At 41.6% G+C, this 24,830-nt stretch overlaps 1 protein-coding gene across 1 annotated transcript in view; it reads right to left on the reverse strand.

Annotated features, from left to right (window-relative positions):
* The window catches only part of LOC109914261 (zinc finger and BTB domain-containing protein 7C), a 188,672-nt gene extending 164,573 nt beyond the window's left edge, over positions 1-24,099 (reverse strand). Inside the window, exon 1 of the mRNA XM_048604251.1 lies at positions 23,790-24,099. The gene's annotated coding sequence lies outside the window, so the exon portion shown is untranslated. The remainder of the gene's footprint in view (positions 1-23,789) is intronic.
* Positions 24,100-24,830: the final 731 nt, after the last annotated feature.

Below are 24,830 nucleotides of genomic sequence, written 5' to 3' on the forward strand. Positions count from 1 at the left end.
CATCCAGGTGCCTTTTAAATGTTGTAATTGTACTAGCCTCCACCACTTCCTCCGGCAGCTCATTACATACAAACACCACCCTCTGCATGAAAAAGTTGCCCCTAAGATCCCTTTTATATCTTTCCCTTCTCACCTTACACTTATGCCCTCTCGTTTTGGACTCCCCCATCCTGGGGAAAAGAAATTGTCTATTTACCCTATCCAGGCCTTATGATTTTATAAACCTACAAGGTCACTTCTCAGCCTCTTGACGATCCAGGGAAAATAGCCCCAGCCTACTCAGCCTCTCCCTATAGCCTACAGCCATACTAGTCAGAAGCTAAGCAGACTCAGGCTTGGTTAGTACTTAGATGGGAGACTGCCTGGGAATACCTGGTGCAGTATGCAAAAAAAAATGTTTGAGCAATAGGGAGCGGCTGAATAGGCTGGGTCTATTTTCCCTGGAGCATCAGAACCTGAGGGCTACCTTTCAGAGGTTTATAAAATCATGAGAAGTATGGATAGGGTAAATAGACATCAAGAGACACAAACTTATAATATAGGAAAGTGGTATTGAGTCAGTTATCAGTCATTATATAATTGAATGGCAAAGCAGGTCCTAAGAGTTAATTTTTATACGTGCACACACCCCGAACCCCATATCAATCATAATTATCACCTGCCTGTAAGATCAGCCAAGGTTCAATGCTGCCTGCTGCCACAGCAGTGCCCTGATCTACCAAGACCATGGCAAGCCACTAACCAATGTGAATCAAATTCTATAGTTGAAAGACTACTCTCAAAATGAAAAAGAACAATGATGGGGAAAGTCAACATTGCCCTGAAGATGCGAACACAGCCTTATTCTGAAGAATGAAGTGCTCTATGACAAAGACCTCAAACCCAGCAAACACTGCCCTTCTGCATTTGGAGACATGGACAATGTAGAGCAGGCAGCTCAAATCCCTTGAAAAATATCAGTAGTTATGCTTCCACAAAATCCTCAAAATCAAATGAGAAAGCGCACTGATTCTGGGGCACATACTTGCCATTTGTGCCCCAGAATCAGTGCGCTTTCTCATCTCAAGAATTCTAAAATTGAGGCACTAGTTACCATCAATCAGCCATGTTGGGCGCACCACATTGAAAACCTTACGTCAGGCATGTAGACAAAACATCCTCTCTACTCCAAGTTTCATCATGATAAGCAGTTAAAACAAAGATGCGGGAACTGCTTCAAGGATATTTTTACAGCCTCCCTGAAAAATGCAATATCCCTGACTTATGGGAACCTCTTGCCCAAGATCACCCAAACAATGAAGCTGCATCTATGAAGATGCTAGCCATATTAAGAAACTTTGACAAACCCTGGTGGAAGCAAGTGCAAACAGCAGAAGGAGCATGGAAAAACCCAAGTATCCAATTCCACCTACTCATTTAACAACACTTGGCCCAAATGTAGCAGGGTGTGCAGGTCCAGCATTGAACTGTTTAGTCACCTCAAGACTCAAAGCCTGTCTAGAAGAAAATCATCATTGGTCCTGAGCAACAGAAGACGACAAAGCCACAGCTGAAGACGGAGAGAGGTAGTAAATGAATACTTCATATCTGACTTTACCAAACGCAGGTCATGGTGAAAAAGGAGGCAAAGAAGAAGCTCAATGGCTGAAATGTGATAAGGAGGTTGTCAAAGATAGGTTAAAAACCAAAAGAACTGCAGATGCTGTAAATCAGGAACAAAAATGAAGTTGCTGGAAAAGCTCAGAAGGTCTGGCAGCATCTGTGGAGGAGAAAACAGAGTTAACGTTTCAGGTCCGGTGACCCTTCCTCAGAACCTATCTTTGTCAAAGATAGGTTGTCTGTGCTTAAAGCTCATGGCTCATATTTTCCAAAAGAAAAAGACAAAGACAGTCATTGCAGCAGTGTAAACTGAAATCGCACATTTGGATATATAGCAGATACCTTTTTTCACATTTCCAAATGAAAATGAGCAGGGGTAATACTTTTGCCAATGAATCACTGTCTGTAAGCAATACATCTCAAACTAACAGATTTCAACACAACTTGCTACACAGATAGGGAATGGCCCAATGAAGAACCAATTAGTTTTTTATTTTTAAAGAAAACAATGTGAGATAGGATGAACTAGCTTTTTCTTGGAAGGCTATGGATTTTCTTCACTGCTTTCGTGAAATTTGTCACAGATATTAAAATATGAACAGTTTTTAGATCAGGTTATTTAATGGGGATTAGCCTGAAGTCTCCTCTGCAATATCAAAGTTCTTAACAAAAGTTCTCAACAAATGTTCTCTTTTTTAAAAATCTGTAGTTACAGGGTATCAACCAAGACAGGCAAGAGATGCAAGGAATATCTGTACCATTTTCCAAAGCTGATTTAACACAAGGGGCAGAGATGTGCACTCCAAGTGGCCTCTTTACTTTTAGATTATCTTAGTTGAGATTAGTAAAACAATCATGTTACAGCAGAACTCTAGTAAAAACAATAGTCCTGTTCAGATATATCAATGCTAATTTCAAACATTCTTGTGTAGTTCACTGTCAAAATCTGTTCTGTTTTCATTGAAGTGTCAATCAAGCCACCTTGAATATAGGAACAGGAAAAGGCCATTTAGCCACTTGAGCTGTTCGATAAGATCACGGATTACCTGTGGCCTAACTATATACTGCCTTCGGCACATATCCTTTAATACCTTGCTTAACAAAAATTTATCTCAAATCTAAGATGAATGACTGATCCTGCATCTACTTCTGCTTGTGGAATAGAGTTTCAAACATCTATCACCCTGTGTGCAGAAATGCTTCCTAACATCCCTCATGAACAATCTGATCCTAATTCCTAGACTATGCACCCTAGTTCTATAATCCTCAACCACTGGAAAAAGCTTATTCTATCTCTGTCAGTTTTATCCATTCATCTAGCATAAAATTACAAAGCGATTTTGATAGACTTACCTACACTGTCTACAATGCCACCTAACTTTTCCATGTGCCATCAACAAATTTAGATACATGCTTTCCATTTCATTACCCAAGTCGTTAATAAATAATGTGAATAATTGAGGTTCTAACAGATTGTTGTGGGACACCAATGGTCACGCTACCAATTTTAGTACCTATCCATTACCTATCCATTTTCTGTTACCTGCTACTCATGCAAGTTCCCAGCTATATCAGTAATTTGCCTTCAATTCTGTGGCATTTTCCCTTAGTTAACAGTCTCTTAAGTGGGACTTTATCAAATGCCTTCTGGAAGTCTATATAAACAACACTCACATTCCTCTGTCCACTACCCTAGTCACCTCTTCAAAAAAAAAAGTCAAAAATGCTTGTCAGGCATGGCCTACCTGAAAATGAATCCATGCTGGCTCTCCGTTTCTCTGAAAATTTAAGGTGTCAGTCATCCCATCCTTGATTATAGACTGTATATTGTTTTATGTTGTTTGGATGAATGCACCTCCAACCAAGTAGTAACCCGCAGGATGTTGTCAGCAGAGGAATCAGTGACAGTAACACATTTGAACATGAAAGGGAAGATGGCTAAATTCTATTTTGTAGAGCATACCATGGGACTTGTGTGTGGCATTTACGTTACTTGCCACATATCAGCACAAGCCTGCATTTGTTTAAATCATACTATCGTAAGAATAAAAGTGTGGGCAGTAAAGGCAAACATCTAATCATGAATGCAGCATACATCTATAGGAGAGACCAAAGACAATCCACTTAGAATAACCTCAAGCTGCTCAAGATTTGTCATATAATTCATTGAGGATTTGAAGCCAAGAACTTTAAATTCACTTTGTTAGGAAAACAAGGAAAAACAAACTATAGAATTTGGCAAGCATGGGAGGAATAGGTTTTAATGTGCAACAAAATGTCAGCAGCACATCTTTGGATAAGTTGAAGATTTTACAGGGCAGTGCATAACGGTCAGTAAGGAGAAAATGTGGACAACTTAAGCTAACAAAGATATGGTGAATTCCAGTTCTGTTGGATGAAGAGTTAGGATGGAGATAAATGAAGGTGAAAATTGATAGTGTTGATGATGGACAGGATAGGAATTTCAACTGCACTCCACAAACAAACAAGACATCATATTCAGCCTTGAACCAGGAAGGGAACAGAATAACAATGGATAAAAACCAAATGAACCGCAAATGTTGGAAATCAAAAACAAAAAACAAATTGCTGAAAAAGCTCAGCAGGTCTGGCAGCATCGGAGGAGAGAAATCAGAGCTAACGTTTCAGATCCAGTGATCCACTGGACTAAAACATTAACTCTGATTTCTCTCCACAGAATTATAAGAGTTTCTCTTTAGAGCAACATAGATATGTTCAGTCCTGCCAGGTAGTTCTGGTCTCATATTTTGTAGTTAAGGATTTATTTATTAAATGTTCCTTCAATACAATATTTTTATTTATTTTGCATATATTTCTAGTGGAAGTAGTAAATGTGGTATTATCACATGAGGTAATGTTCAATCTATTGTAAATTGAGTAACAGAGCATGAATCTATGGCAATTGTAGTGGACCAATGCTAATAAAGTGTTAAGTGCTTTCACACAAGAGAGACAAAACAAATAAGAAGGATGAGGCTGAGAGATAGTAGGAACTGCAGATGCTGGAGAATCCGAGACAACAAGGTGCAAGCCTTGCACCTTGTTGTCTGAGAAGGATGAGGCTGTTGACTTAGTCGCCAAGCTGGCTTTTGTTCAGACATGCTAGGTAACGTCAGTGAGGCCTCTGATGAAGTGATGTTGTTCTATTCCACTTGGAATTTATACTACTGCTCCATATACAACATTGTTTCATCAGAGGCCTCACTGATGATGTTACCTAGCATGGTGACAAAACGTCTGAACAAAAACATGCCAGCTCGACGAGCAAGTCAACAACTTCACCCACAACCCGAGCTACAAATCTTTGCTAAAACCTTAGAGATAGATAGATCTAGGCAGCTACCTGCACACACCTCAATGGTTTGCCACAACATTTTTTGCCAGTATCCCTGCCTGAATATGCAGAATTGCCATCACTGTTTCTCCTCATTCATCAGCATACTGTGACCCTCCTTCAGAAAATGGTCTGAACTTTGAAAGTTTAGTTGAGTTTCACATGTTTGAATGGCAGAGCAGACTCTGGGCTGAATAGCCTAATTTTGTTCCTATATCTTTTGGTCTTCGATTCCATGTGGTGCAATTGAAGACTTAGACACAAACTTCAGACCAATCCCTCAGGGCAACCAGAGCCTCAGTGATGCCTGCCTTGTCTAAATCAGTCCCACAATTCATCTGAGCCTCCTCTGTTCCTGCTCCAAGGCTCTGATTTGGATAGGAAACCTGTCCGTCTATCAACTTAAGGCCCGCTCCTCCAGAAATCTGAACTTAAGTTAATTTCCTGTTGGGGGCATGCTTTTGACCCAAAAACAGCTGACTTGTTTCCTGTATCTACGACAAAACTCCAGCCCTTGTTATCTAATTCTATTTTAGTTTTTCTGGTATTGTGGTGATCTGATTTCTGGTTGCTGATTTTCCACATCCTTTTTTCTGATTCTGTGGACTGCCAGAAGAATTGTTGTATTTGTTCAAGACTGTTGGCTGAACTTTGAAAGTTCAGAGATAGTAGGAACTGCAGATGCTGGAGAATCTGAGATAACAAGGTGTAGGGCTGGATGAACACAGCAGGCCAAGCAGCATCAGAAGAGCAGGAAAGCTGACGTTTCGGTACCATTGAGTACAAAACCAGAGACTTCAACCGCTCTTTGTATGACAACTCTTCATTCCCAGAATCATTTTTATAAACCTTCTCTGGACTCACTCCAAGGTTACCATATTCTTCCTTAGATTCATTGCCCGAAACAGCTCACAATATTCCAAATGAAGGCTGACCGAGGCCTTATACAGCTTCAGCAGTACATCCCTGCTCTTGTATTCTAGTTCTCTTGAAATGAATGTGAACATTGCATTTGTCTTGCTAACTGCCTACTGATCCTGCATGTTAACCTTAAGAGAATCCTGAACTAGGACTCCCAAATCCCTTTGTACTTCACAGTTCTGAAGTCATTTGGTAAATTGTCTATGTCTCTATTCTTCCTCAAGTGCATAACTTCACACTTGCCCCACACTGTACTTCATCTGCCACTTCTTTGCCCACTCTCCTAACCTGTCAAAGTTCTTCTGCAGCCTCCATGCCCCCTCTAAACTACCTGTCCCTCCACATATCTTTGTATCATCCACAAACTTAGCAACACCTTCAGTTCCTTCTTACAAAATCATTAATGCGTAATATGAATAATTATGGCCCCAACACAGACCCCTGCAGACTCTACTAGTTACCAGCTGCCATCCTGAAAACGACCCCTTTATCCCCACTGTCTGCCTTCAGCCAGTCAGTCAGTTTATCGTCCATCCATGCCAGTACCTTGCCCTAACATGATGGGCTCTTACCTTATCTAGCAGCCTCCTGTGCGGCAGCTGGTCGATGGCCTTCAGAAAATCCAAATATAATCACATCCACCTTGATAGTTACCTCAGCAAAGAACTCTAGCAGGCTTGTCAGGCATGACCTCCCTTTGATGAAACCGTGCAGACTCAGTCCTATTTTACCACGCATTTCCAAGCACTCCACAATCTCATCCTTAATAAATGGACTTAAAAAATCTTACCAATGACCAAGGTCAGGAAATTATAGGCTGTTAGCCTATCTTTTGACTCCTTCCCCACTTAAACAGGGGTGTTACATTAGACATTTTCCAGTCCTCCCTGCCTCCTGTGATTCTTGAAAGATCACCACCAATACCTCTACAATCTCTTCAGCTATCTCCTTTAGAACTCTGTTGTAGTCAATCTAGCCTGGGGGATTTATCCACCTTCAGAACTTTCAGCTTCCTCAGCATCTTCTTAGTGATGGCCATGGCACTCACGTTTGCCTCCTGACTCTTGAAGTTCTGGTCTGCTGCTGGTGGCTTCCACTATAAAGACTGATGCAAAGTACCTATTCAGTTGCTCCACCATTTCTTTGTTCCCCATAACTACTGTTCCAGCCTCATTTCTAGTAGTCCAATGCCCATTCTTGCCTCTCTTACCTTTCAGTTATCTAAAAATCTTTGTATATTATGAGCTAGCTTACACTCATATTCCATGTTCTTCCCCTCCATCCCTTCCCTTTATTGCTTTAGGCCTCTGCTGGTTTTAAAGGCTTCACAATCATCTTCACAATATTGTATGCTTTTTCTTTAGCTTTTATGCTGTTTCTGACTTCCCTTGCCTGCCATGGTTGCCTCATCCTCTCCTTAGCATGTTTCTTCTTCCTTGGGATGAATTTCTGTAGTGCCTCCTGAATTACCCCTGGGGAATCCTGATGTTGCTACTCCACTGTCTTCTCAGTAAGGCTCCCCTTCCAATCAACTCTGGCCTCAGCTTCCTCATGTCTTTGTAGTTCCCTTTACTCAATTGTAATACCATTGTATCTGATTTCAGCTTCTCCTTCTCAAACTGCAGAGTTAATTCTGTCATATTATGGTCACTGCCACCAAGGGATTCCTTCACCAGAGCTCCCTAATCAAGTCTGCCTCATTACAAATCACCAAATTCAGAATTACCTGTTTCCTGGTGGGCACGACCAGAACCTGCTACAAAATAAAGCCATCAACATTTCATGAATTCCTTTTCTTGAGGTCCATTACCAACCTGATTTTCCCTGTCCACCTGCGCACTGAAGTCCCCAATGATCATTTTTAATAATGCCTTTCATATATGCCTGTTCTGTCTCCTAACTTATTTTCTTCTTACATCCTAAGGCCATTAGTGAAGCAGATGGACTTTTCAACAATCCACAATGGATTCATGGTCAACATTAGACTCTTAATTCCAGATATTTATTGAATATAAATTCCACCATCTGCTGTAGCCGGATTCGAACCTGGGTCCCCGGATTAACAGTCCAGCAACAATACCATTAGCCCATCACCTCCACCCTATTTAGTTTGAAGCCCTATCGATAAACCCTATTATGTGCTTCATCAGGACTCTGGTCCCCAGTGATTCAGGTACAGCCCATCCCATTGGAACTGGTCCCTCCTTTCAGTACTGGTGCCAATGTCCCATGAATTCAACAACAACAAAAGAAGTTGCTGGAAAAGCTCAGCAGGTCTGGCAGCATCTGTGATTAAAAAAATCAGAGTTAACGTTTCGGGTCCAGTGACCCTTCCTCAGAATGGAATTCAAACCTATTTCTCCCAACAATCTTGGAGCCCCGTGTTTACCTTTAATCTTATTGACTTAGTGCCAATTAGCTTGTGGCTCTGGAAATTGCCACCTTTTTGGTTCTGCTTTTTACATTTGCTTGTAATCCCTCAGCAGAACCTCCTTCTACCTATATCATTGGTACCTACATGGACCACAATAACTGAATCCTTCCAACTGGACATCTCAGGGGAGCAAGCACATAGGGACGAACAGGTACTCACTTCATTCATACCAAACTTCAGGTTTGGCTTCAGGTTATGAAGAAGGTGGAGGAGATCCCCTTCCAAGAATGTGGCAGAAAGTCAAATGGTCATGCAGCGGCTCACATCTTTGTTCAGCATCATCTCCCTCTGCCTTCAGTCCTTCTTCCCCTCTTATCTCCTGCTTCTCCCCACTGAGCCATTCCCTTGCCTGTTCTGAAATGATAGCTGCAACAATTATTTCAGAGGAAAAAGCCTTTTCATCCAAGATCACCTTTCAGACTTTCCTTCAGAAACTTTGAGCATCTTCAACTTACATGAGTTGGTCCAGGTCTGTCTTTGTCTGAAGCTTGGGCAGCTCTAGATCTGCAGATCTCCAGAGGGTCAAATCTCAGACAGCACAGCAGACCACCATGACCAGGGTATTTTTTTAGGTAGCAAACTGACAGGATCAATGTGACCCAAAGTTTGTGAATATATGCTATTCAGCCTTGGCAAGGACAGTATCCACCTTCCTCTTGGGTGATACACCAGCATTCAGCTGATGAGATGTTGCAGAGATTCATAGGTGACCCACGAAAGGACCAGCATTTTAGCAATTTAGAAATTCAAGGTCACAGCTGCCTTGACTGCTACTGGCAAGACATGGTCATTAGTGATGCAAGTGTGGGGACCACAAAAGATGGACGCACGACTTTGACAACATGCTTCAAGAGCAACAACCTCTTTTTTAAAATTGCTTCTCAGTCAGGTCCAAGTCTCTACGTGCTTCTTTGTACCAACACTAGCACCTTTGTCTCCTTCATGCCCCTCATCTCCTTCCTCCAGCCTCCTGATGACTAGGACCATAATCTTTCTGTGCAGATTATTGCTCCCCATCTCCAATGGCCTCAGTGTCCTAGAGTACAGAACCTACTTTCTGATGCTCAGGTGGCGATCAAACTCCCAATTTTACAATGCCCATACAATGCTGGGACAATGATGATCAACATCCTGAATTGACAAAGTTCTTAATGATGACTCCTTTCAAACCTGTGATGGGCTGCTGCAACCTTCCTGCTCCTCTGATGCTGCTTGGCCTGCTGTGTTCATCCAGCTCTACACCTTGTTATCTCAGATTTTCCAGCATCTGCAGATCCTACTATCTCTGATACAATTTTAACAATTATAGATCAAACCCATTAATGTGTTATTCATTCTTCCATTCTGTCATTGATAAGACCATAAGAAATAGGAACAGGAGTAGGCTATTCAGCTTCTCAAGCCTGCTCCACCATTCAATAGGATCATGGCTGATCCAACATTGCCAACGTCCCCTTTTCCCCATTACCGTTGATCCCCTCCTGATCAAGAATCTCTCTCTACAGCTCTAATATTTACTAGGACTCGGCCCCCACAGCTCTCTGTAGCAAGGAGTTCCAAAGACACACAACCCTCAGAAGAGATTCCTCCTCATCTCAGTCTTAAATTAGGCTTATTTATTCTCGGAGGCCATGCCCTCTGGTCCTAGACGCTCCATATGGGGAAACATCTTTTCAACATTTACGCTGTCAAGCCCCATAAGAATCCTATATATGTTTCAATAATATGACCTCTCATTCTTCTAAACTCCAATTAGCAGAGTCCCAACACGTTTAGCCTTTGCTCATAAGACAATTCCTTCATGACAAAGATCATCCTAGAGAAATTTCTCTGAACTGCTTCTAATGAAGTGATATCTTTCCTTACTTAAGGGTACCAAAACTGCTCACAGTATTCTAGATATGATCCCACCAACACTTTGCACAGTTGCAGTAAGACTTCCTTACCCTCATAGTCCAACCGCCTTGAAATAAGGGCCAACATTCCACTTGCCTTCCAGATTACCTGCCGCACCCACATGCTAGTTTTGTGTTAGCAGTGAATGCTTTGATCATCCAAGTATAGTGAAGTGAACTTCCTTCTTTTTCCAGAATCGATAGATGCTACTCCCAACATTCCGAAAAGCAAACATGCAGAGGTTTTGCCAGTTCATTATCTTTTACCTAATGATGCCAAATGTAAAACTTGTGCAGCACAACCATTTTGGAAAATAAATTAGTTGCAATAGCTGCTTCTATTTGCCAAGGTAATAATGAAAAAAATTAGAAGTGAAGTAATTGATAGCTCCCAGTAGCTCAAATAAACAGCCAAAGTAGCAAAGCAAGCAAGTGCTGCATTTTTAGAAATTCTGTATTGGTTAGTCTGAATCCAACTTGGTACGATCATATAAACATAATTGTCTTTTAAGATTAGAGGAAACCACATTCCATGCATGCACTGAGTATGCACTTTAATTGTTAGCTGCACTTCAGCCCCAAACACCTGATCTTCAGCCACCTAATGCAAAGAATCAATGGGTAGATGGAAGGACATCCACGTGAGGCTGCTTCTGGGCCTTGCCATTAACCATTAACAAGCGCAGGTGGACAGCCATTGAAGAGGTTTTTAGACCCAACTGGCTGTCTGTCTTCTTTGGCTACATTTGTGCTCAGATGGCCCTGGAGAGGAAGTACACACTGTTCATTGATACGCACAAAGCCTTCTAGGACTGGTGGGCACCTCAGCCCCGGGAATGACATTTTGCTTTAATTTTGTAAGATTCCTTGTAAAGTTTTGTTCCAGGTACATTGCCACTTTAAGGGGCTGTCAATTATCTAATTAAATTTAATTGTGTAAACACAATCTTCTCAGCAGAACACAATGCAAATTTTAGCTACCAAAATATAATGCCAAATTCCGTAACTTCAGTTTACTATGGCAGGAAGAGAACATAATGTTTGTTAAAAACTCCAGTTCAAACTTTCTTACATTTCACAAAATATGAAAAAATACCTTGAAATGGAAATAGAATTACAATGTGCTGAAAAATAACTGCTTCTAAGAAAATACCATGTTCAACATTTCCGTGCTTGGAGTGCAACTCTCATTTTCGGAGAGGGGGTGAAGCAGCAGGACACTGGCAGAGTTATTCTGTTCAAGTGATGGTGTAATGCCTACAATAATTTTCATGGTAACATAAATCAGGCAAAGTACTTAGTTAGTGGCTAAAGCAGTAGTGCGGGTTTTATGTGATTACCTGAAGTCTAAACTTCCCCTATGTTACTTAGTGAGGTTAATCAAGGAGCAACCAGAAATTGCCTTTGTGGCATGAATTTCAAAAGAGCCTCATGAAACCATCAAGCTCAGAAAGTTGGTGACATTGTTGTGTCATTCAGGTAATGTATAGGAACAAGGGTAAGCCATTCAGCTCCTCAAGTTTGTTCCATCATTCAATGATATCATGGCAGATCTGCGGCCTAAGTCCATATATCTGCCTGTGCCCATTGTCCTCTAATACCTCTGATTAATAAAAAAATTATCTAACTCAGACTTAGAACTAACAATTGATCCCGTTTCAAACACCATGTGCTTCCTTACCTCTCGCCCAACGAGTCTGGCCCTAGTTCTCAGACTAAGTCCCTAGTTCTAGAGTCCCCAACCAGTAGAAAAAGTTTAGCTTTATCTACCCTGTATTTTCCTATTAACATCTTGAAGACTTGAATCAGATTACCCCTCAACCTTCTAAATTCTAGAGAAAACAGGTGCAACTTGTTCTCATAACATAAGCTCCAAAGTCTAGGTGTCATTCTTATACATTGCAATCCCTCCAAGACCAATATATCCTTCCTAAGGTGTGGTACCCAGATCTGCTCACAGAGTGGGGTCTAACTAGGGTTTTGTATAAATGCAGCCTAACTTCTACATCCTTGTACTTCAGTCCTCTGGATATAATGGCCAGGATTCTATTAGTTGTCTCAACTATTTTCTGCACCTGTTTGAGAAATTTTAAATATCTATGCACAGAACCTCTAAGTCTCTTTGGGCATCCACTATATTTAACTTTGTACCATATAGAAAGTATGCTGATCTATCCTTTTAGTCCAAAATGGATAATCTCTGGTCACATCCTGCCAATTTCAGCACCTCCCCATGATACCTACTTTCTGTCACCTGCTACTCAAGCAATTTCCCAGTCATGTCAGTAATCGGCCTTCAATTCTGTAGTATTTTCTCTTAGTTAACAGTCTCTTAAGTGGGACTTTATCAAATGCTTTCTAGAAGTCCATATAAACAACAGTCACATTCCCCTGTCCACTACTTTAGTCACCTCTTCAAAAAAATTCAGTGAGGTGCTGCATTTGGTAAGGTAAACCAGGGATTGCAGGATTTATTCTGTCAATGGTAAGGCCATGGGGAGTGTTGCAAAACAAAGAGACCTATGGGATGCAGGTGCATAGTTCCTTGAAAGTGAAGTTGCAGGTTGACAGGGACATGCTTACCTTCATTGGTCAGTGCATAGAGTATAGGGGTTGGGATGTCATGTTGCGGCTGTACAGGACATTGGTGAGGCCACCATTATAATACTGCATGCAATTCCAGTCGCCCTTCCATAGAAAAGATGTTGTTAAACCTGAGAGTGTAAGAAAACACATACAACTGTAGAGGCAGTAGCAGCAATGGCAGTGGCTGGGACTTTGGCGGTCAGCCATGAGGCATCTGGTGTGCTCAAACAGAACTCTGGCAGTCGGCGATATCGTGACTTCGAGGTCCAGAATGAGACTCCAACAGTATTGCGGGACCAGGCAGCCAGTGATGACAGTGGGAGCAGGAACAGTCTTCCTGTGGCAGCAAGAACAAGCTGCAAGACAGCGAAAGCAGGCAGCCCAGGGCAGCAGTGGCAAGATCAAGCCCTTATGAGGAGTGCGAGCCCAGCATGGCCATGTACTTATGAATCATTACATTGAATTGCTAACTGTGTTTCTGGTTTTCTACCTTTTAGTGAGAAGTACTATAATGTTTAACATTTTCTGCTTTGTACCCAAGATTCTGTACCTAGGTACCTTTGTACCTAAAATGGCACCACAAGTAGCAAATTGTAAACTTTTCACTATATTCATGAGAGTACATGTGACAATAAATCTAATTCAATTCAATTCAAAAGATTTACAAGGATGTTGCCAGGGCTAGAGGGTTTGAATTATAGAGAGAGGCTGAATAAGCTGGGGCTCTTTTCCCTGGAGCATTAGAGGCTAAGGGCTAACCTTGTAGAGGTTTATAAAATCATGAGGGGCATGGATAGGGCGAATAGGCAAGGTCTTTTCCCCACTGCAGGAGAGTCCAAAACTAGACAGCATGGGCTTAAGGGGAATAGGGAAAGATTTAAAAAGGGTCCCAAGGGGCAACGTTTTCACACAGAGGGTGGTACATGTATGAAATGAGCCACCAGAGGAAGTGGTGGAGACAGGTACAATTACAATATTTAAAAGGCATCTGAAATGTGTATATGAATAGGAAGGATTTAAGAGGGATATGGGCTAAATGCTAGCAAATGGGACTAGATTTATTTAGGACATCTGGTTGGCATGGATGTGTTGGACCAAAGGGTCCATTTCCATGCTGAACGTCTCGGACTCCATAACTGATCCCAGGTTATATTCATGAGATGCAGAGGAAAGAATATAAATCGTGTGAAATACCACAAAAACACTTAGAGAAACAATGTACAGTATTAAAGAAAGCTGGCCTCATCTGAAATCTAAAACAAAAACTTCATTAAAACATCAAAAACTTCAGTACCAAATTTAATATTGTGAAACACATACATTTTGCAATTGATACAAGCATCCTTTGTGCTCTTCTAAAAAAAAGAGCCATAGAACAATTCCTAATAAGATATGCTAATATATACTACACGGCCACCAAATAAAATGTTGAAATTAATCAAAAATATTTTTCTTCAAAAGTAAGTTGCATTCATGATGTTTTGTAACATATAGTCAGATTTTCTGAAAGTCAACACTAACATAACCACAAGGCCTTAAATGCAAATACTGCAATTCAATGTTCCAAAACATCAGCCACAGTTAAAACTCTTTTCCCATTTTATTCATCAGATGAGAGTATCTCTGGGTAGTTCAGCATTTATTGGCCATCTCTAGGTGACAAGCTGCCTTCTCGAACTCCTGGTCCTTGGATATAGGGAGACTAATAGCGCTAATAAGAAGGAAGTTTCAGGATTTTTACACTGCAACAATGGGGAGGCGATGGCTTAGTGGTATTATCGCTAGCTTGTTAATCCAGAGACCTAGCTAACATCGCGGGGACCTGGGTTCGAATCCCGCGTTGGCAGATGTTGGAATTTGAATTGGATAAAATATCAGGAATTAAGAATCTAATGATGACCGTGAATCCATTGTCGACTGTCAGGAAAAACCCATCTGGTTCACTAATGTTCGTTAGGGAAGGAAACTACCAACCTTACCTGGTCTGGCCTACATGTGACTCCAGAGCCACAGCAATGTGGTTGACTCTCATCTGCCCTCTGGGCAATTTAGGATGGGCAATAAATGCTGCCTAGCCAGCGGTGCCCTCATTCTGTGGATGAATAAAGGAAATGATATGCTCCCAAATCAGAAAGGTGTGGGTCTTCGAAGAGAATTTGCAGGTAGTTGTATTATTATACTGGAAACCAAGCCCCACTACTCCCAGAGTCAAAAAAATTAAAGATTTTATCGAAGTATGAAAAAAATCCCCAATTTATCTGCCTTTTAGACTCAGGTTAACAAAGTACATACCGTGTTTCTGTACTTGATGAGAATTACTATTTATTTCAAATAGATTCTTGCCACAGAAAAAGAATTATGAACCATCAACATAACTCTACTGGTTAAAGCTCGAATTCCCTTATAAAACTCCTCCTACACACACGTGCAGATAAATATTAAAAAAAGATATTGTTATGGGTTGAGGTAAAAAAACTGGGATGGCGGTTCAATTGGTCCTTATCCATAAGTTTACTGAGATGATCCTTTTGGCTTGCCATGACTTGCTGCTCCTCAATCTCCCTTTCCCAGGTAGTCCATTGGCTCACAGGCAAAAAGCAACTAATTCATAATTTATAAAGACTCTGACTTTTAATCAAAAAGTCACAGCTTACAGCAACTGTTGAGGGAAAATAAACTGGTTTCTTATTACCACAAAAAAAATTGCCAACAATAAGTGGAAACATTACGGGAAAACATGAAATGAGACAGTTCTCCGATAAACATGACAGTTTTCCAACTACCTGTTCCCTTAAGAATAAATAATTTCCTTCTATCATTAATATTCTCTTTTCCCGTGCCTTTCATAACTCCTGAATCTGCATGGGGCGCTATTTTAAACCAGCAGCTAAGAGTAGACAGCCAAATCAAAATAGAAAAACACCAACCCTTCCCATAAAACATAATACAACATGTATTATTTCATTCTGTACGTTTCAAAATGTAAGCCTATGTCTACTTTTAATTTTTGGTAGAATCCAAGTCTCAGCAATATATTAAATAAAAACAAAAGAACTGCGGATGCTGTAAATCTGGAACAAAAACTGAAGTTGCTGGAAAAGCCCAGCAGGTTTGGCAGTATCCGTTTGGGGCTGTTCACCTGGTCCAATCGGAGTCCTGGCTGACAGATATCAACAGGAGTGTCAGAGGTTCTGCTGACTCAGAGGAAGCTGGATCAGTATCACGTATTATGCACTTGTAAATAAAAGGTGACTTGGTGGTGGGATATTGGCCTCTACGGAGTCATTTCACACGGTATTTTGCTTGTATTAGAGAAATGATGGGTTTTATGCTGTAGAAAAAGAAGCTAGGAGGAACAAATGGAACAGACAGTAAAGTTGCACCAAAAGCAAAGACAAAGGGAGTGGTAATGGTAGGAGAAAAGATTGGATGTTACTGGTAGATGTCAATACATTAACTCCCCGATTCCTTTACTGACCAACAATCCGATGATTTCAGTCTTTAACATATTCAATAACCGACGATCCACAATTCTTTTGGATAGTGAACACCAAAGATAAGCAACTAGCTGAATGAGAAAAGACATTTTTCTCTCAATCCTCATACTTTTTTACCCTGTGAGAGTGTGTTCATATTCTCCAGCCAGAGGACAGATGCCCTCGTTTTTCCAAAGGGCAGAAATGTCAAGTTTAAGGTAAGTAGGTTAGGTCACAGGTGAAAGGCAAGTTGTTGTTTTTGTTTTTTGTTTACTCAGAGGGTGCCAAGTGCCTGGAATGCGCTGCCAGTGGAGGTGGTGATGGAGGCAGATACAATAGCAACATTTAAGAGACATCTTGCAAGATATACGAATAGGCAGAGAATAGAGGGATATGGACCGCGTAGAGGCAAAAGGTTTTTAAGTTTAGGAAGGCTTCATGTGTCAGCATTGTCTTGGTGGGCCAAAGGGCCTGTTCCTGTGATGTACTAGATAACACAGTGTGGAGCTGGAGGAACACAGCAGGCCAGGCAGCATCTGAGGAGTAGGAAAGCTGACGTTTCGGGTTGGGACCCTTCTTCAGATGTACTGTGATGTACTGTTCTTTCTATATCAACCCTGTCAAGCTGTGTACGATGATTACTGAAGAGGAAGCAGTCAACGGATAGTGTTTTAAAATTCAGTTGATCAGCATTCAGGACCAGCATACTCCTAGGAGGATGACAAAAGAATGGCAAAATTTGGGATCCCTGGATAACAATAGATATTGAAAGTCTAACCAACAAGAAAAAGGAAGCATATTGTAAGATTTAAGAAACTGAAATCAGACAAGGCCCTTGAAGAAAATGAAGGAAGCAGGAAAGAACTTAAAGAATTAGGAGGGATAAAAGGGGCCATAAGATGCCCACGGCAAATAGGATTAAGGAGAATCCCAAGAATTTTTATATGTATATGAGGAGCAAGAGGAAAGGGTAGGTCCACTCAAGGACAAAGGAGGAAATTTACATGCGGAACCACAGGAAGTGGGTGAGGTCCTTAATGAGCTCTTCATATCAGCGTTCACCAAAGAGGAGGACATGGATTGTGCTAAGATTAGGGAGGGATGTTTTGATATTCATGGGGACATGTCACTATTACAAATATTAAGGAGGAGGATTGTTGGGTATTTTGAAAAACATTTAAGGTAGTTAAGTCCCCAGGGCCTAATGGGATTGATCCCAGGTTATTAAGGGAGGCAAAGGAGAAGATGGCTGGGGTTAAACAGAAGACTGGAGAACGGCTAAATTTGATCCTTTAAGAGGTCAACAAGGATAACCCAGGAAATCATAGGCCAGGGAGCTATATAGCGGTGGTAGGGAAATTATTGGAGAAAATTCTGAGGGACAGGATTTACTCGCATTTGGAAAAGAATGGACTTATTAGAGATAGACACAATAGCTTTTTTTGGGGGAAGTCTTGTCTCACAAATTTGAGAGAGTTTTCTGAGGAAGTGATGAAGAGGAGTATTGAGGGTAGGACAGTGGATGCTATCTAAAGCACTTTTTACGACACTTTTTACAAAAGCATTTGACAAGGCCCCTTGTGGTAGGCTGGTCCTGAAGTTTAAAATCACATTGGATCCATGGCAAGTTGGTAAATCGGATACTAAATTGGCTTGGTCATAGAACACAGAGGGTAAATGTAGAGAATGTTTTTCTGACTGGAGGTCTATGACCAGTGGTGTTCTGCAAGGTCATTGCTGGGGCTTCTGCTGTTTGTAATTACGTATAAATGATATGGATGAAAATCTAGGTGGTCTGATGAGTAATTTTGCAGTTGACATGAAAACTGGTGAAGTTATAGATAGTGAGGAAGGTTATTGAAGCATACAGCAGGATAGAGATCAGTTGGAAAGTTGGGCAGAGAAATGGCAGATGGAGGTTTAGCAGGTGCTGATGGCCTAGTGATATTACCACGGGACTATTAATTTAGAGACCCAGGTAAAATTCTGGGGAACTAGGTTCGAATCCCACCATGACAGATGGTGGAGTTAAAATTCAAGAAAAATGTGGAATTAAGGGTCTGATGATGATCATGAATCCATTGTTAATTGTCAGGAAAAACCCATCTGGTCCACTAATGACCTTTGGGAAAGGAAACTGCCATCTTTACTTGGTCTGGCTTACATGTGACATTAATGTTGTTGATTCTTAACTGCCTCCTTGGTAATTAGGGACAGGCAATAAATACCATCATCCCATGAATAAATGAAAAAGAAAATCTGGATAAGTGTGAGGTGATGCTTTTTGGGAGATCAAATGCAAGAGGAAAGTATACAATAAATGGCAGGATCTCAGGATGCAAGTCCATAGCTCCCTGAAAGTACCTACACAAATGGATAAGGTGGTAAAGATGGTATGCTTGCTTTCATCAGTTGGGACATAGAAAATAAAAGTTGGCATGTCATGTCACAGCTGTATAAAACTTTAGTCAATCCATATTTGGAGTATTGTGTGCAATGAAGGTCACCACACTATAGGAGCAATGTGGAGGCTTCGGAGAGGGAGCAAAAGAGGTTTACCAAGATGTTGCCTCGAATGGAGTGTATTAATTATAAGGAGAGGATGGAGGAACTGGAATTGTTTTTGCTACAGTGTCAGAGGCTGAGGGACAATCTGATAGAAATATACCAAATTATGAGGTGCATGGATAGGGTGGATAGTTGGGGTCTTTCTCCCCAGGGTGGAATACTAGGGGGCATAAGTCTACGGTGACTAGGGAAAGTTTAAAGATGACGTGCAAGGAATGTTTTATACGCAGAGGGTGGTAGGCTCCTTGATCACACTGCCAGGGGAGGTGGTAGAAACAGATACGACAGCAACATTTAAAAGACAGAAATTTAGGCAGACACATGAACAGTCAAAAAATGGAGAGAGACCTACCAGGTAGATGGGATTAGTTTAGAATGACATCATGGTCAGCGCAGACATGGTGGGCCAAAGGGCCTGTTCTTGTGCTGTATTGTTCTACCTTCTAAATTGGGCTTATTCTCCTTGGAGCAGAGAAGCTTAAGTGACCTTACTGAGATTCAAAATTGTGAACAATTTTGACGGAGTAAAGAAGGATATTCTGTTTCTATTGGTTGGTATGCCAGTAACAAGGGGTCACTCCTTTACTTAGAGTTGTTAAGATTTGGAATGCGCTGCCTGGGAGAGCAGTAAAGGCAGATTCCATATGAGGTTTCCAAAGAGAGCTTGATATATATTTGAAAAGTGATGAATTTAAAGAGATATGGAGATCAGGTTAGAGGATGGGACCAGCTGGATAGCTCTTTCGGAAGCTGTACAGATATGACAGGCCAAATGGCTTCCAGCTGTACTACAAAATTCTGTGATTCTATAATATTAGCCTGATATCTCTGACTGAAAGGTTACTGTGCAAAAAGGCAAGGAAGGATCAGAGTGAGTGAGTGCTGACAGAACAAGTGAAGATCCCATAGATGCAGCCTGGTCTAATCAAAGAGCTGGGTGTGTGCCCCTTAGTGCACAGTGACTTTGCTGCAGCATGACAATGAGAATTGCCAGTGTAGCCCAAAGTGTAGCACTGAAGTGCAGAAGCATCCTGTAAGTGATTCAAGGATGTGCCATGAAGATTCTTAGAGGCTCACACATGTTGGATACCAATGTCCATGGAAGTGGAGTGTGTGGGGCCAATACCAATGTAGCATGCCCTGAGATGTTCCAACACAGTGGTTGTTTGGAGCAAGAGGGTTCCTAAACTTGCCAGGTACCCACACTGGCTTCCTTGTCAAGTTTTCCCAACATCGAGCATGTTTGGTAAGGTGGGAGTTTGAATATTAATGAGGTGATTAGTGCCATTAACAAGGTGTTTAACAAGTGTTAATGGCCATCAACTGATATCTCACTGCTACCTAATGAGAGTTGTCAGTGCTTGTGAAATCCAAAAAAGATGGAGCAAGATGATCTCGATATTGAGATAGGCCTTGTCAATCAATTCTGCCACACACTCACCATCGTACACATCACTCAGACTCCAATAAGATTCCACCAGTAGTCTTAATCCCCCTAAATTTAAAAGATGGTACGTTCATTTCTTCAAATTATTAAGATGTTCAATAAGTTGCATAAAGAGAAGCTATTTTCTCTAATGGTAGAAATCCACAAAGGGGCAGAACTTTCAAAAGACTTAAAAAAATACTGATGCTGGAAAACTGAAAATTGAAGAGAAAATATTGGAGAAACTCAGCAGGTCTGGCAGCATCTGTGGATAGAGAAACAGAGGTTTGCTTGAATACTAATTGAACTCTTCTTCTGTATCATGGACACTGAATCAACCACGTGCACAAACACAAAGTGGAGAACAGCACATATGTGATGAAAGTTTTATGAACTTATTACAATAACTCCTTCCAATTTTCCTGTCCCTCAACAGACTGCCCCCGAACTATACTTATTACAAATACATCTGACACCATTTGTTTTATGTAAAACAGGAACAATTATGTGTTACTAACAAAAAGTACTTTACAAATTTCTAGGAATGGCAATGATATAAATTCTTGTGGTTGTTGACTTGCTCGCCGAGCTGGCTTGTTTTCATTCAGATGTTTCATCACCATGCTTGGTAGCATACAAGCCCACAGCCACTCTATGACAAACACTCAAGGATTAAAGACCCCATTCCCACAACATGTAGAACCAATGCGGTTTACAAACTACCATGCAACGACTGCCACAAACACTACATCGGACAGACAGGAAGAAAACTAGCCATCAGACTACATGAAAATCAGCTAGCAGCAAAACGGCACGACAAACTTTCCTTAATATCAGTACACTCGGACAATGAAGGCCATCGTTTTAACCGGGACAAAGTAACCACAATAGCCCAAGCCAAACATAGACACGCACAGGAATTCCTAGAGGCATGGTTCTCCACCTGTTATGCAATTGACAAACATTTAGAATTCGACCCCATATAAAAACCCACACAGATCAAAACGGGAAATGACGCTACTCACCATAACGGACCAGACAGTATAAATTCCAAGCGGTGTAGAACAATATTGCTTCATCGGAGGCTGCACTAATGATGTCACCTAGCATGGTGACGAAATGTCCGAACGAAAACAAGCCAGCTCGGCGATCAAGTCAACAACCTCACCCACACCCCGAGCTACAAATCTTTGCTAAAACTTTAGATACAAATTCTTAAAAGCCACTAACTAGCTACCTGGACAATAGCCCCAGATCCCTCTTTATCCCAAGCTGGGCACTTAATCCTTACAGACGAGACAAAAGAAAGATTAAAAAAAGAGAAAGGTGGTAAGCTATGTAGCTGACCTCTGTATTTGAATTATTTCTTAGGCGAGCAGTTTGGACCTCCGAACGTGCTAAACCCCCCTGAACAGCTCTGTGTGCGGACAACAGCAAATTTGGTGGCATAGTAGACAGTGAAGAAGGTTCTCCAAGATTACAAAGGAATCCTGATCAAATGGGTCAATGGGCTGAAAAAAATGGCAGATGGAGTTCAGTCTGGATAAGTGCGAGGTGTTGCAATTTGGTACAACAGACATATACTATTAGTGGCAGGGCCTTAGGTGGTGTTGTAGAGCAGAAGGACCTAGGGGTTCGGGTACATAGTTCTTTGGAGTTTGCGTCATATTTAGACAGGGTGGTTAAAAAGGCATTTGGTATATTTGCCTTCACTGCTTAGTCCTTTGGATGTGGGAGTAGGGAGGTCGGGTTAAGATTTTGCGGGATGTTGGTGGGGTATCTTCTGGATTACTGTGTCCACTTTTGGTCACCCACTTGTGGGAAGGATGTTCTTGGGCTGGAGAGGGTTCAGAGGAGGTTTGCCATGAACGGGGGGTTTGAGTTATGGAGAGAGCCTGGATGGGCTTTATTCACTGGAGTGTGGGTGGTTGAGAGGTGACCTTGTAGTTTAGAAAGGTCATGAGGGGTATGAATGGGCTTAATGGTAGGTGTCTTTTCTCTAGGATGGGGGATTTCAGGTCTGGGGGGCACATTTTTCAGGTCAGAGGAGAGAGATTGGAGGAAGATACGAGGGACAATTTTTTTTAACAGAGGGTGGTTCATGTGAGGAACGAACATCCTGAGGAGGCAACAGACATGGGTACAATTACAACTTTTGTGTGACACTTGGGTAAGTACATGAATAGGAAATGTTTGGATGGATATGGGCCGGCAGCAGACAGGCAGGACCCAGTTTAGTTTGGGATTACGTGCAGCATGGACTTGTTGGGCCAAAGAGTCTGTATGACACTAACTGTTCACACACACATGCCATGAGAATGAATAGTGGTCACGTGTTCAATAGTTGCACTTCTTTTTACTCATTTATTTCAATCAATTAGCTACTTATGGTTAATAAGTAACATACTAAACAGCAGATCATTGAATAAACATCAACAGAAGCATGCTTTCTAATTTTTGAAAATATTTGATTAACAGAGGTTTACTGAATCCTGTAGCCTGGACACCAAAGGAAAAACATATCTACAATAAATCTTGACCAGTTTTCCTCAGATTTAACAAATTTCCAGCTCTCCCCATTACAACAATCCTGTGTATAGTTAATATAATTTTGTCTCCTTATGTCTTTTAAATCAACTCCTCCAAACACCATGACTCCTAATCTTTTAAACTGGCGCTAATGAAGTCTCTTAATATTACCCAATGATATTGAAATATAAATCCCTGATACATTGTTAACATCATCAACGTACCTTTCCATGCATTGTAAGCGTATGGACAAACTACCTCAATTCTTAAACGTATGAAATGATTCCATGAAAGCGACTCAGGGTTAAAGGAAAGAAAATTACATTAGGAACATGTGATTAATGAACACTTTCGTGGAGAAGCAGAATTATTGGTGCTTTTGGATCTGCATATTCAACAAGGGGTCAACGCCTTCATGACATCAAGGGAGGTAAGCAAAACGAATGTGTTTTAGATAGCTGAATCACAAGTTTTGTGAAGAATGTTGCATTAACTTCATCCTTTACATTGGTGGAAGATCCTTTCGACACAGCCACACCTGGCAACTCTCCTTATACAACCATCGACAACCTCCCTTAATCACATTCAACAGATCACTGAATATGCTAGCAACCCCTTCTTCCACGGACACTAAACGCCAATTTCCTCAGTCTCGTTTCCTGGGGTAAACAGCAATCCTATAAAATTTATTACTCAGCGACCATTTCCATGCATAGCAAATACCTGGCCAAACTCCCTCAACGCTATCTTCCAGATCGCAGAATGGCATCGTCCGTTCTTTCACACTAGATCACCTGACAAGCCCCTGAAAAGGACATTTCTCCATTTCAGAACGATATCTGATCTATCCAACGCTTTAGTAGGAAAAAAAATGTAGTCCCTTCAATCCACCAAAAATCCCCCACCACCCTTGATCCTTGCATGCCTGACAACAGAAGTTTATCAACAAACACAGCCACAATGTTCCCACAGCAGAAGCTGATAGATAGACAGACGGTACCTGTTGTGTCCTCTCCCAGTCAGTGTTAAGTGCTGTTATTTATTTTCCCCTTCAGAATTTTTTTCCTCTCTTTTTTAATGCCTCTTCCCTCTATCAGTCCACAATCCCTTGATGATGGAGTGTCAGTGAATCAGGAGCCCGGATGGATATGTGTGTCTCCTCTCCCTTCCCATCTCCTGTAATGATAAAAGATGTGGTTGGGAAGGGAGGGAGGTTTAAAAAAAACCTCACCCAACCTTGTAAAAAGGGGGAAAGCAGATATACAGAGATAGTACCCTTCCTCTCACGTAATAGCTTGAATTAACAGCAGCCGCTGAAGGGGTGGGGGAGGGTAGTAATCTGGGCTGCTTCTACTGACAGCAATCAGAACCAATGAGCACAAACCCTCGCGCGCCCGCCCCGCCTCCTCCCCAACCGTTACTTAGTGCGGGTGGGGACTACAAGCAGCTGCCAATCAGAGAAGAGTAAGCGGCGCGAGGGCTTTGAGAGTGTGGTCCGTGTCACTCACGAACTGCTGCGCCGCCCTTCACCTCCTGACGTCTGAGCAATGGGCAATGGTACGGAAAGGGGTTGGTAGTGGGTAGTTCGTCCAATCAGCAACGGATGAAGGAGGGGTTTAGCTGCCGGCGTGGTTCCTGCAGCTTGACAACAAGCTTGATTGATTGGCATCTACATTGGGCCAATGAGGACAGGGAATAGACGGGTGGTGCCGCCCGACTGTGAACATGCGATGGATCTTTTCATTGTGGTGAGCTGCGCACGAAGGATGGTCTCAGTGTTGAGTCAGTGTTTGATGATAAGCTTAAAAAAAAATGCAACAGTGGAAAATATGGAAATTAAAACGCTGCAGATCCCGAAAATGTAAGCTAAGAACAGAAAAAACTCAGAGATAGTAGGAACTGCAGATGCTGGAGAATCTGAGATAACAAGGTGTAGAGCTGGATGAACACAGCAGGCCAAGCAGCTTCAGAGGAGCAGGAAAGCTGACGTTTCAGGTCGAGACCCTTCTTCAGAAATGGGGGAGGGGAAGGGGGTTCTGAA

Source organism: Rhincodon typus, chromosome 1, assembly GCF_021869965.1.
Source record: "Rhincodon typus isolate 14 chromosome 1, sRhiTyp1.1, whole genome shotgun sequence".
In the NCBI taxonomy this organism is placed as follows: Eukaryota; Metazoa; Chordata; class Chondrichthyes; order Orectolobiformes; family Rhincodontidae; genus Rhincodon; species Rhincodon typus.